Source organism: Phocoena phocoena, chromosome 9 (genome assembly GCF_963924675.1).
Source record: "Phocoena phocoena chromosome 9, mPhoPho1.1, whole genome shotgun sequence".
Taxonomy (NCBI): Eukaryota; Metazoa; Chordata; class Mammalia; order Artiodactyla; family Phocoenidae; genus Phocoena; species Phocoena phocoena.
The window spans coordinates 74,700,353-74,715,561 of record NC_089227.1 but is presented as its reverse complement, the minus strand read 5'-3'; positions in this window follow the sequence as shown (position 1 = coordinate 74,715,561).

Genomic DNA, 15,209 nt, shown 5'->3' with positions numbered 1-15,209 from the left:
ATAGCCATGTTTCTTACTTATAAGAATGAAATACAAAATGTATGCAAACTGTGAGGGGTACTGCTTCCCAGTCTATCTGGACAAGAGAATGAATGAGCGGGTGAAAAGGAAAAACAAAGATCTTTATCTATTTAATGCCCTTTCCAAAGGATCTTTTAAAAAATACTGAGTGGCAGACACTTCCCAAGACAGACACAGTACTCTGAAAACCAGGCAAAGAAATAAGTGCCAGACCAGGAATCAGGATGATTAATGACCAGGTTTTTCTTAGCCCAGAAGAAAGGTACGCCTTTTGATGGCTAGACCTTTTCAGGATACACTTAAACGGTGGGGGAAAAAATTAATACCCAGGTGTTCTGACTCCGGACAGCTGAGAGAAAGTCCAGGAAGAAATTTGCTTTTTCCTCAGATATCCCAGGGAATTCAAATGTCATCCTGTTCATTGACCATACTTTGAAAAACATTTTAGTAAACATGAACAAGGTCTGATGTGTTTCTCTTTCTAGTAGCAAAGACATTTTAAAATCTTAATCCAAATGAATAAATTTATAAGAAGAAATCCAGAACTCAGCTGAGTATACACAGATGCCATTCTTCTCCACCTACTGAAGCCCTCAGTAGTTGCAAGATCTCAATTCCATTCTTCCAATAGTAAAACATTTCCTGTATTGAGTATTGCAAACTGCGAGGAAGAAAGTTATCACGGGAGTAGGCCTTGGAATTAAAGCGTGTTAACTACCCCCTTCATGAAAGTAAAAGTTCCCTAGTACTACCAGCAGATCATGGTGGAAGAACTTGTGAATTACTTCCATAACCCACCCCCCCACACACAAGTCCGAGGACATGAGGCATTGTCAATGGGGTGGGGAAATCCCCTAGAATTGTCACAGGAAATGTGATAGCACCATATAATCTGAAGGCACCTTAACTGCCATAACTTGAAATTACCTTTATTCGGTAGAATTTACATAATTTTTACCAAGTTTTCTGACTTGATTTCTTTTTTCTCAGTAATATAACATATGCATGACTCAATTTTGACATCTTAAGGTCTGCATCAATATGCATTTTCCATTGAATTTATGATATAGCCATGCAGAGCATATCCTTGACATCGTGTCACCTTCTTGGTTATACGTTGACATTATAATGTTATTTACTATAAAATTGCATTAACAGCATCTTAGGAGCACTGTGACAGCATTTTAGTTGCCATCAACGTGAATATTGAAAGCACATTTTGATAAAAATCACTTGGAGAAAAAAAAAAACACTACCAAAGTTGGCTTCAACATAATCATTATAGTTTTCAGAAAACAATTTAAGTATTGAATGCTAGTTAGCAGTTTATTCTGGATCAATGGCAGATGAGGGACTGAACTTTACTGAGAAGGATTTTCTCAAAAAATATAGGAAGGAAATCTGTCTGTCTCAAGAAGCAGAACAGAATCTATAATCTCCTGCTTTTATCTTCAAGTACAAGGCAATATTACTACCTCCCTCCTCACAGGTTCTGCCGAATGGCTGTATCAAAAATGATAAGCTATATTATAATAGATATTTTGCAAGTTGCATTTAAAAATATACATTCTCATATAGAGTTAAGCCACATAGACTACCTCAAAGGTAAAATCCCTTTGTTTTCTTAATTTTAGAATAGGCCAGCAACCTCTTCAATTCTAGTTCGTTATTTTGAACTCAGTTTTCAGGCTTAGATTGTGAGTATTCCCTCTTATTTATCAGTTGCCCTCACATCACTTGCTACTAAGTATTTTTGTCAGCAGAGAAGGAGAAAAGGTAAAATAATAATAACTAGCATTCATGTTGTACCAGCCATGTCACCAAGCACACTACATGAAAAATGTCATTCATAGCAAGAATCTTAGGAAGGAATGCAATTATTATTCACACTTTATAGATGAGGAACTGAAACTTGGAAAGGAGAAACTTCTAAAGGCACATGTGCGTTTAAAGGGACATGGCTAGTAACAGTGGATTTGGGATTTGAAAGAAATCTGGCTCCAGTGCTCATGCTATCATTCCTCTCTGAAAAAAGAGAAAGGTAAAAAATGGGACCAGAATTGTGTGTGTGGTTGGGAGTGGTCAGGCACAGCCACAAATGCTTCCAGCCCATACACAACGTTGCCATTTTCCTTCCCAGTTGGGAGGCTGGTGGAAGGAAAAGGTCTTTGACCCACACAGTGATGGGTGAAGCCATCAGATTTATCAGATCATTTCTGAGAAGGATTACTGAGGGCCAACACCTGAGGTGTACATCCAGAACAGATCATCAGAGTAAGGGAATAGAGGGCTCCTACCAGAAGCCTAGTAAATGGTCTGATAGCCAGGAAAATGTGGACAATTGGGCAAGAGTCCCTCTGAAAAAATATCATAGACAGCAGCAGCTGGGTCTCAGGTTGGAGCAGAGTCAGTAAAATTATGCAGATCCATTTAATGCTTGATTATGGGCAGCTGTATTACACTAAGGAGTTAGATGAGATGTGGTTTTAGTACTAAACTCTTTTTTTTCTTACTGTTAGCTAAAATATTTGTCAGGATCTTCTGTCCACAGTGAAATCCTGTCAAGTAGCATACAGGTTAAGTTCTGAACATCAATGACTTCTTTCCTAAGAACTTCATTTGCTGAGCCGCCAAGGAATGGGATGTGTGAAAAAGCATTTGACCCGAACCTACTTAGGAAAACAATCACGTAAACTTCTTTTTATTCAATTATCCAATAGTAGAATGTAAATTAACTTCTTCAAAACATTCAATCCACTCAATATTGTCTTAAGATATTTAATATGCATTTACAGTATACCTAGAGAATCATACTATCAATTTTCTGGACAGATTATTTCAAATATTTACTCACTAAATATCTACTCCTAAAACAATCACTCATTTGGATTATTTTTCAATTATAAACTTAAAGGTTTTCAATAAAACAAATGATTTTCAAGGGAATTTTAAATAAATAAACATGTTAGTTGTGTTCAAATAAGCTCTAGACATAGGAGCTAGGTGATTTTCAGTTTAAGAAAAAGTGCTATCAATTTGTTTCCTAGACAGCTTAGAAAAAGTGGCATTGCTTAAATAATTAACATGAAGACAGCTGCCACTTGAATTTCTGAATCTACTGCTAGAAATCATTCTCAGTGATTTAGCTTTACATTTGCTCATTTATAATATGGAATGTATAAGATTCTCTTTCATATATGTGTGTATGTATATAAACATATAAAAGAAAGAAAAGGAAAAATAATACATATTTATTTTGGTCATAGTTTTATGGCTGTAACAGATTATTGACAGTTCAGTCCAAAGAAAAGTAATATATACAAATGTGTGATTAAAGGTGATAGAAAGGTTTACAATGAAGAACTATAAGCCCCTGTCTCAAACTTCCCCTTTCCTTGATAATCAACCCATGCCCTTTATCAATTTTTTCACACTTTTCTTTTTCTGTTTTAGTTCTTTGGATGACTAAATTCTCTTCTCCAAATAATGTTGCTGCATCTAAATTTTACTGTGCTATCGACTTTATATATTAGCTGTTGACTTCCTAATATGGTAGATAAGGATGAGTTCCCTTACACTTCCTCATCTACTCCTTCTGCTAATATTGTTTAATCACTATTCTGATCGGTCAGCTATGCAAATTCAAACAATATATTTAAAACTACATTTCTTAACTCACAAACCATAGCCAACATCTCTTGACTCCACATTATATAAGCTGAGGACACCCGTAAGGGTCATGTAGAGATTGATAATTGATAAGGACCTAAGTTGTCTCACTACCCGAGAGTGCTAGAATGACATTTCCTACTCTATAAGTCCAATGTTTTGACTCATCTCATTATTTCCTAGATACCTGAGAGTCCTTTTCAAATTCCAACATTTTTGTCATCTCTTTTGAGGTATAAAAATTATACATACAATTAGCTTCTAATTTGGAAATATTTTATATTTTAAATAGTTATTTTAAATTTAGAGAAGAGTTGTAAAAGTAGTAGAGAGTTCCTTTATATTCTTCACCTAGAATCTCCTAATGTTAGCATTGTACAACAATCAATATTAAGAAATTAACATTGGTCAATACTATTTACCAAACTGGAAACTTTGAGTTTCACCAGTTTTCCCAAATGTGTCCTTTTTCTGTTCCAGGATCCAATCTAGGATCCTGCATAGCCTTTGATTGTCATAATTCTCTATTCTGTAATAGTTCCTGAGATTTTCCTTGCCTTTCATGTCTTTGACACATTTTATGCGTAATTGCCAGACATTTTGTAGACAGTTCCTCAATTTTAAGTTTGACATATCTTTATAATTAGAATGACGTTATGGAGTTTCGAGATGAATATAATAGAGGTGATAGTCTCTTTTCAGTGCACAATTTCAGGGAGTACATGATGTAAATACACATTATTACTAACAATGTCAATCTTGGTCATTTGGTTTAAGTGATGTTTGCCATGTTTTTTTCATTATAAAGTTACTTGTATCCCTTGACAAATAATAATATTTAGTGGAGATACTTTGAGACTATGCAAATATTCTGTTTCTCCTGAAATTTTTGGCAACTGATTTTTTAAAAATCTTATCCATATGCAAATACCATAACCTTCAACTCACATTTAGCCCTCTTGGTAATTCAAGTACTTCCCTTCCCCTCAACTAGGGATCGATTTTTCTGGTTCTCTTCTCCAGCTGCAATCTGTTTTCGCTAGTGTTCTACAAGCAAAAGTGTTTATTTCCCCTCTCCCCATGGATTAAGGCTCCTGTTCCAAAGAGAAGATAGAGGAAAAGTGTCCTGATGGATTTTAATTCCTCTTTCTCAGTGGCACTCATCCCCATCCAGTTTTTCACCATGAGAGACACTTCTCGGGATTCTCCAAATCTCTGCCTTGAATGCCTTGCAGGGTTCATGGAGGAAAGACATGCAATAGAATGCAGGTTTCATGTCTCCTGTGATTTGTTCTCTAGTTCTAATACTTCTCACTGTTTTTAGGCTCACTCATATTCATATTATATTCCAATATGTGTAAATTTAAACATGAATAAATGGAAATGTTTATTGCAAACTCTACCTGTGGAGAAGGGGCTTGTAGACGGCTCTCCCCACTTGAACATGAGCATGAGGGGCACCAGACCATACTTTATGTTGATAGAATTCAACATACACAAAATGAAAATGGTTTGTCCCTCACTTACTAGAAAGAGAGTTGGGAGGATGACTGTTCTTCATACAGACTTTAATCTCCCTGTTTTCCACCTCCACAGTATTGCCTCTCCAGTAATTAGAGCTCTTCTGAGATTCTACTAAGCAGATCAGCAGATACATACCTGGACATATTCTAAGCTTTGGCTTTCTTGGCACTAGTTCATCTGTCAGCTCCCATGTACAACTTTTGTAGGTTTGTATGTCTTCTAAAATATTTTTTATCATTTTTATGATTTCTTAGGAAAGAAAAGTGTTAAGTGCAAACAATCAGTCATCTTGAACCAAAGCTAAAAATTTCATTTCTGACTTAATTTAAAAACTTGTATTCTCAAGGATGAATTGTAATAATAAATATACTAATTTGTGGTTATTACTCATCAAATGAGAAATTTTAGTCCTTTGCCCTTTTTTTCCTTTTGGCCTTACCATAAATGGAGTCCCCCAGAAAGAGATATATAATGTGAAAGACTTGGAAATATGAAGCAAGGCATAAAGTTTCCTTTGGAAACTGTTATGTTGCAAATACTTTTTTTTCTTTTCATAAATGTGCATGAGTAGACAGTGGGACAGAGTGAAAATAGCAATGGGCTTAGAGTCAGTAGACTTACATTCTAATATCTACCTCAATCTGTATTTCAGTCTTCTTGTATTGGGTAGTTTGCCACGATAATTATTAAGGTCCTTTTCACTTCTAAAATTTATTTTTCTAAGCCATTGATCTCTTTATTTTGTTGTCTTTACTGGGGTTCTGGATCCTTGAAGCCATTAATTCAGTTTTATTTGTCAAAATTTTTATTTTTGGTCACCTAACTTACATAGCAAACACAATTATCATTATGTATTTCCTCCTATACTGAACAGTTTAACCATAATGCCTTCCACTTCCACAGTTGTTTTCTAAGAAAATTTTCCATGTGCATAAAGATTTAAGGCAGGATAAGGGAGGAACTTCAAGTGGTTCATTACCTCTAGGAGGCCACATTCCATAATACAGGATCCTCCAACTTAGGAAGTGGACCAGGGAATAGCAACTAACCAAAGAAAAATAAATCTATGTAGGTTGGCCAGCATTAAAACTCTAACCAAATATACATAAAAGGAATTAGAGAATTTATTCAAATTCCTCTCTTAGGAATGTAAACATGACCTGTAGGAGATGAAGAGTTGGAAGCAGGAGCAGGAGCTGAAAATATACACAGTAGGGGAGGTCATGAAGCTTCAGGGGTCAGAATGGGCTGCAAGTAAAAATATAATTATGTTTATGTTAAAGTAAGTTGAAACTGAAGTAGGTAAAAGATGTTCATAAAAGAAAGTGAAGCAAATGATTACAGTAAAAGCAGAAACAAGGAAAAGTGTCTATTTCAGTAGCACCGGATGGAGGATCTCCTACTGATGAGGGCTAAAACTTAACTGGATTTTCCTAGATCCTAAACTACTTTCTAGTTTCTATGATCTCTAGCTTATTTCTGGGTTCCTATTAGACAACTTTCATCCTCATTCTCATGTAGAATAACCACAATTTTACTGTTTGAAGTAAGCTTCATGAATCTCTATTTCTAGCCACCAAAATAACTTAGCACATTCTCCAAGCAGACAATAAGCCCTTCAAGTGTTCAACAGTGTCTTCTTTGTACCCACCCCAACACATGGGGTGTAAACACCAGGGCTTTATATATAAACACACACACACACACACATATATGTATATATATATATATATATATATATATATATATATATATATATAGGTGTATAGTTGATTAACAATGTTGTGTTAGTTTCAGGTGTACAGCCAAGTGATTCAGTTATAATTTACAAGTAACTATCCTTTTTCAAGTTCTTTTTCCATGTAGATTATTACAGAATATGGAGCAGAGTTGCTTGTGCTTTACAATAGGTCCTTGTTGGTTATCTATTTTAAATATAGCAGTGTGTATATGTCAATCCCAAAATCCCAATCTATCTCTCCCACCCACCCTTCCCCACTGGTAACCATAAATTCAAATATTATATGATATCACTTATATGCAGAATCTTTAAAAAATGATATAAGTGAACTTATTTACAAAATAGACTCACAGACTTAAGAGAACGAATTTATGGTCCCCAGGGCTTCTTGCCACATTCTTTCAAGGGTTCCAGAGACTGGAAAAAAATTGATGCTCCCCTATAGAGAAGAAGTGCACATTCCTGTACTCTTTCATAGTACCATCAAGTATCAAAACATCTGCTCTGCTACACACACTACAAGAGTAATTGGAATTTACTTAAAGTACAAATTGTGACAGGCCATAACTTCTTCCACTGGTTATCACAAAACCACTGCACTCTGAGACATTCTAAAACATTCCTGCAGTGAATCAACAGAAATCTATAAATCTAGTTAAGATGCTTGAATTTGTCCTCCCTCAGAGGACAGTAATGCAAAACAGGATTCAGCATGAGGTCATCAGGCATGTAATTCAGGACATTTTTCTTGTTAGGTAATATCTGCTCAGAATGAATAGTCTGCAAGTTTCTTACATAGAAATAATGAAAAATAGGAAAAGAAATCTTCAGACTAGGAAAGGAAGGGAAATGAGAAATAGAAAAAGAACTTCTAATATAATAGTGTGATGTCAAAATGTTTATAGTAAAAAATAACTTATGACATTTTATGATGTTTTTGGCTTAAACATAAAAGTTTTGTCTTTAATATTACTTCAAAACATATTCCTAATGCCAGTGAAACTGATTTAGTTACCTACATAACTAAGTTTATTTTACTTTAATACATGAATATTTTATATATTAAAACACTTTTATTATTAATCACAAGTGAAAGTTCATGAATATAGTCATAAGTTTTGCTTCTTTTCTCAGTACTCCATATGTGTAACAAGAAAGTTAAATAGACTCTGCATAGTTTCAAAGTTTAAAAATATCCTAATAAATATCATAGTTAATTAACATTTTCATTTAGAATTCAGGACTGATTTCTAGTTTCCAAAAAGATGAGTGAGGATATTTCTTTCTACAATCCACTAATAAATAAATCCCAGTTGCTTCTTCAATAAGATCCTGTAGTATATAAACCATCTTCACCTCCACTATTATTAAGATAAAAATATAGTGCTTTAATATATATTTATAAATTAATACAAAATTTCAGCTGTTCCAACAAATTGTATTAATAGTGATAGCTTGACTATAACATGATTTACATTCTAAGAAAATAGCCTTTTCCTTAGACCTTGAAATTGAGAGCAATTCACTATGAATGAAACGCCCCCCCAGGAGGAAAGTATCAATGACATTGATGGAATTGCTACACAGCAAACATCTGGTAGGCTTTTTCACATTCTGTATGTGAAATTTACAAAATAATATTGTGACATCTTTCCTTGGAAAAAAAGAAATTGAGAGTCATACTTACTGTATTTAAGTTTAGATGTTATGTTTTGGTACTACTTAAGGTGAGTAAGCTAGAGATAAATCTATACTGGTCCACAAGACCTAGCGTCAAAAAAAAGTGTCAATTCAGGATATTACTAAGTTTAGTCTATGTAAGTGAGATTTAAATGCTGAGCCAACAGAATGCAGCCTGCATTTCCTCAGAGCTGGAACTCCTGGCTCGGGGTCTCTTCCCTCTGCCATCACTGAACTGCCCCAGAGCCCAAGGGGAGGGTGGCCTCACTAAGGCTGCCAGCTCTGGAAGGGTCTGAGCAGCCAAAGCCGCGACAGTCCTAGGGACCACGGGGCAGATAACTCATCCTGGTTTAAGCCAGAGGCCATGGCATGAGGACACTAAAGCAGTCCTAAGGAGAGTTCCATGTGGCAAGGAATTGAGACCTCCTACCTACAACCACCCAGGTGTCAGGGCTATGCCTCTGAGGTGGGAGAGCCAAGTTCCGGTCAATGGTCCACAAGAGACCTTCCAACTCCACATAATATCAAATGGCAAAAATCTCCCACAGATCTCCATCTCAACGCCAAGACCCAGCTCCACTCAATGACCAGCAAGCTACAGTACTGGACAACCTATGCCAAACAACTAGCAAGACAGGAACACAACATCATCCATTACCAGAGAGGCTGCCTAAAATCATAATAAGGACACAGACACCCCATAACACACCACCAGAGGTGGACCTGCCAACCAGAAAGACAAGATCCAACCTCAACCACCAGAACACAGGCACTAGTCCCCTCCACCAGGAAGCCTACACAACCCATTGAACAAACCTTAGGCACTGGGAACAGACACCAAAAACAACAGGAACTATGAACCTGCAGCCTGTGAAAAGGAGACCCCAAACACAGTAAGTTAAGCAAAATGAGAAGACAGAGAGACACACAGCAGATGAAAGAGCAAGGCAAAAACCCACCAGACCTAACAAATGAAGAGGAAATAGGCAGTCTACCTGAAAAAGAATTCAGAATAATGATAGTAAAGATGATCCAAAATCTTGGAAATAGAATGGAGTAAATACAAGAAACGTTTAACAAGGACATAGAAAAACTAAAGAGCAAACAGTGATGAACAACACAATAACTAAAATTAAAATCCTCTAGAAGGGATCAATAGCAGAATAACTGCGATAGAAGAATGGATAAGTGACCTGGAAGATAAAATAGTGGAAATAACTACTGCAGAGCATAATAAAGAAAAATGAATTAAAAGAATTGAGGATAGTCTCACAGACCTCTGGGACAACACTAAACAAACCAACATTTGAACTATATGGGTCCCAGAAGAAGAAGAGAAAGAAAAAGGGACTGAGAAAATATTTGGAGAGATTATAGTTGAAAACTTCCCTAATATGGGAAAGAAAATAATTAGTCAAGTCCAGGAAGCACAGAGAATCCCATAAGAATAAATCCAAGGAGAAACATGCCAAGGCACATATTAATCAAAGTATCAAAAATTAAATACAAAGAAAACATATTAAAAGCAGCAAGGGAAAAACAACAAATAACACACAAGGAAATCCCCATAAGGTTAACAGCTGATCTTTCAGCAGAAACTCTGCAAGCCAGAAGGGAGTGGCAGGACATATTTAAAGTGATGAAGGAGAAAAACCTACAACCAAGATTACTCTACCCACCAAGGATCTCATTCAGATTTGAGGACAAAATTAAAAACTTTACAGACAAGCAAAAGCTAAGAGAATTCAGCACCACCAAACCAGCTTTACAACAAATGCTAAAGGACTTCTCTAAGCAGGAAACATAAGAGAAGGAAAAGACCTACAATGACAAACCCAAAACAATTAAGAAAATGGTAATAAGAATATACATATCGATAATTACCTTAAATGTAAATGGATTAAATGCGCCAACCAAAAGACATAGACTGGCTGAATGCATACAAAAACAAGACCCATATATATGCTGTCTACAAGAGACCCACTTCAGATCTAGGGACACATACAGACTGAAAGTGAGGGGATGGAAAAAGATATTCCATGCAAATGGAAATCAAAAGAAAGCTAGAGTAGCAATTCTCATCTGAGACAAAATAGACTTTAAAACAAAGACTATTAGAAGAGACAAAGAAGGACACTACATAATGATCAAGGGATCAATCCAAGAAGAAGATATAACAATTGTAAATATTTATGCACCCAACATAGGAGCACCTCAATACATAAGGCAAATACTAACAGCCATTAAAGGTGAAATTGACAGTAACACAGTCATAGTAGGGGACTTTAAGACCCCACTTTCACCAATGGACAGATCATCCAAAATGAAAATAAAAAAGGAAACACAAGCTTTGAATGATACATTAAACAAGATGGACTTAATTGATATTTATAGGACAGTCTATCCCAAAACAACAGAATACACATTTTTCTCAAGTACTCATGGAACATTCTCCAGGATAGATCATATCTTGGGTCACAAATCAAGCCTTGGTAAATTTAAGAAAATTGAAATCATATCAAGTATCTTTTCCAACCACAACACTATGAGACTAGATATCAGTTACATGAAAAAATATGTAAAAATTACAAGCACATGGAAGCTAAATAATGCACTACTTAATAACCAAGAGATCACTGAAGAAATCAAAGAGGAAATCAAAAAATACCTAGAAACAAATGACAATGAAAACACGACGAACCAAAACCTATGGGATGCAGCAAAAGCAGTTCCAAGAGGGAAGTTTATAGCAATACAATCCTACCTCAAGAAACATCTCAAATAAACAACCTAACCTTACACCTAAAGCAATTAGAGAAAGAACAAAAAAACCCAAAGTTAGCAGAAGGAAAGAAATCATAAAGATCAGATCAGCAATAAATGAAAAAGAAATGAAGGAAACAATATCAAAGATCAATAAAACTAAAAGCTGGTTCTTTGAGAATATAAACAAAATTGATAAACCATTAGCTAGACTCATCAAGAAAAAAAGGGAGAAGACTCAAATCAATAGAATTAGAAATGAAATACAAGTAACACCTGACACAGCAGAAATACAAACGATCATGAGAGATTACTACTAGCAACTATATGCCAATAAAATGAACAATCTGGAAGAAATGTACAAATTCTTAGAAATGCACAACCCTCCAAGACTGAACCAGGAAGAAATAGAAAATATGAACAGACCAATCACAAACACTGAAATTTAAACTGTGATTAAAATCTTCCAAAAAACAAAAGCCCAGGACCAGGTGGCTTCACAGGCAAAATCTATCAAACATTCAGAGAACAGCTAAGACCTATCTTTCTCAAACTCTTCCAAAATGTAACAGAGGGAGAAACACTTCCAAACTCATTCTACGAGGCCACCATCACCCTATATCAAAACCCGACAAAGATTTCACAAAGAAAAACAGCAGGCCAATATCACTGATGAACATAGATGCAAAAATACTTAACAAAATACTAGCAAACAGAATCCACCAGCACATTAAAAGGATCATATACCATGATCAAGTGGGGTTTATCCCAGGAATACAAGGATTTTTTAATATATGCAAATCAATGTGATACACCATATTAACAAATTGAAGGAGAAAAACCATATGATCATCTCAATAGATACAGAGAAAGCTTTCGACAAAATTCAACACCCATTTATGAGAAACACCCTCCAGAAAGTAGGCATAGAGGGAACTTTCCTCAACATAATAAAGGCCATATATGACAAACCCACAGCCAACAGCGTCCTCAACGGTGAAAAAGTGAAACCATTTCCACTAAGATCAGGAACAAGACAAGGTTGCCCAATCTCACCACTGTTATTCAACATAGTTTTGGAAGTTTTAGCCACAGCAATCAGAAGAAGAAGTAATAAAAGGAATACATTGGGAAAAGAAGAAGTAAAGCTGTCACTATTTGCAGATGACATGATACTATACATAGAGAATCCTAAAGATGCTACCAGAAAACTACAGGAGCTAATCGATGAATTTGGTAAAGTAGCAGGATACAAAATTAATGCACAGAAATCTCTTGCATTCCTATACATTAATGATGAAAAATCTGAGAGTGAAATGAAGAAAACACTCCCATTTACCATTGCAACAAAAAGAATAAAATATCTAGGAATAAGCCTACCTAAGGAGACAAAAGACCTATATGCAGAAAATTATAAGACATTGATGAAAGAAATTAAAGATGATACAAATAGATGGAGAGATATACCATATTCTTGGATTGGAAGAATGAACATCGTGAAAATGACTCTACTACCCAAAACAATGTACAGATTAAATGCAATTCCTATCAAACTACGACTGGCATTTTTCACAGAACTAGAACAAAAACTTTTACAATTTGTATGGAAATACAAAAGACCCAGAATAGCCAAAGCAATCTTGAGAAAGAAAAACGGAGCTGGAGGAATAAGGCTCCCTGACTTCAGACTATACTACAAAGCTATAGTAATCAAGAGAGTATGGTACTGGCACAAAAACAGAAATATAGTTCAATGGAACAGGATAGAAAGCCCAGAGGTAAACCCACACACATATGGTAACCTTATCTTTGATAAAGTAGGCAAGATATACAGTGGAGAAAAGACAGCCTCTTCAATAAGTGGTGCTGGGAAAACTGGACAGCTACATGCAAAGGAATAAAATTAGAACACTCCCTAACACCATACACAAAAATAAACTCAAAATGGATTAAAGACCCTAAATGTAAGGTCAGACACTATAAAACCTTTAGAGGAAAACATAGAACACTCTATGACATAAATCACAGCAAGATCCTTTTTGACCCAGCTTCTAGAGAAATGGAAATAAAAACAAAAATAAACAAATGGGACCTAATGAAACTTCAAAGCTTTTGCACAGCAAAGGAAACTGTAAATAAGATGAAAAGACAACCCTCAGAATGGGAGAAAATATTTGCTAATGAAGCAACTGACAAAGGATTAATCTCCAAAATTTACAAGCAGCTCATGCAGCTCAATATCAAAAAACAAACAACCCAATCCAAAAATGGGCAGAAGACCTAAATAGACATTTCTCCAAAGAAGATATACAGAAGGCCCACAAACACATGAAAGAATGATCAACATCACTAATCATTAGAGAAATGCAAATCAAAACTACAATGAGGTATCACCTCACAATGGTCAGAATGGCCATTATCAAAACATCTACAAACAATAAATACTGGAGAGGGTGTGGAGAAAATGGAGCTCTCTTGTACTGCTAGTAGGAGTGTAAATTGATACAGCCACTATGGAGAACAGTATGGAGGTTCCTAAAAAACTAATAATAGAACTAGCATTCGACCCAGCAATTCCACTCCTGGGCATATACCCTGAGAAAACCATAATTCAAAAGAATCATGTACCAAAATGTTCATTGCAGCTCTATTTACAATAGCCAGGACATGGAAGCAACCTAAGTGTCCATCAACAGATGAATGGATAAAGAAGATGTGGCACATATATACAATGGAATATTACTCAGCCATAAAAAGAAATGAAATTGAGTTATTTGTAGTGAGGTAGATGGGTCTAAAGTCTGTCATACAGAGTGAAGTAAGTCAGAAAGAGAATAACAAATACCATATGTTAACACATATATATGGAATCTAAAAAGAAAAAAAAATGGTCATGAAGAACCTAGGGGCAATACGGGAATAAAGACACAGACCTACTAAAGAATGGACTTGAGAATACCGGGAGGGGGAAGGGTAAGCTGGGACAAAGTGAGAGAGTGGCATGGAAATATACACACTACCAAACATAAAATAGATAGCTGGTGGGAAGCAGCCGCATAGCACAGGGAGATCATCTCTGTGCTTTGTGACCACCTAGAGGGGTGGGATAGGGAGTGTGGGAGGAGGGAGATGCAAGAGGGAAGAGATATGGGGACATATGTATATGTATAACTGATTCACTTTTTTATAAAGCAGAAACTGAAACACCACTGTAAAGCAATTATACTCCAATAAAGATATTTGAAAAAACTAAAACAAAAGAAGTAACAAAAAAATAAATAAATAAGTAAAATAAAAGCTGAGCCAATGATAGATTCTTTCTTCTTTAAAGAAAAAATTTTTTCAGTAAAAGTTCCATTTCTAACTTAATTTTGACCCTCTATCAGATAAACAAGATGAAGGGTAAGGAATAATGTAGGAGCCTGGTCAGGAACTGAGGCTACAGCTGTTAGCATACCCTTCCTGTTTAGTTGAAATCCTGAGACCATACAAGCCAAGCCATGAGTGTTCAGTGTTTAGCTCTAGAGAAGCAGCAAACCCAGTAAAGTCCTGATCCCAAGAAGCGTCGATAATATACCAGTCACTCCTCTCTTGAGGACAGCAGACCATGAGGCTATCCTGCTATAATTCAGGGTGAGAAACTGTTGGAACAAAGGACTTATGCAAGTCCTTCTCTCTCCATAGCATCCAGTAAATCCCTCTCCCACCTTTTAAAATTAATCCACGTAAATGAGATAGGGTTGGTTAAAATAAATATCTTTCTTAGAACTCTTAAATCTTGAACGAAATTTCAGGGACCTCATAGAGCAAC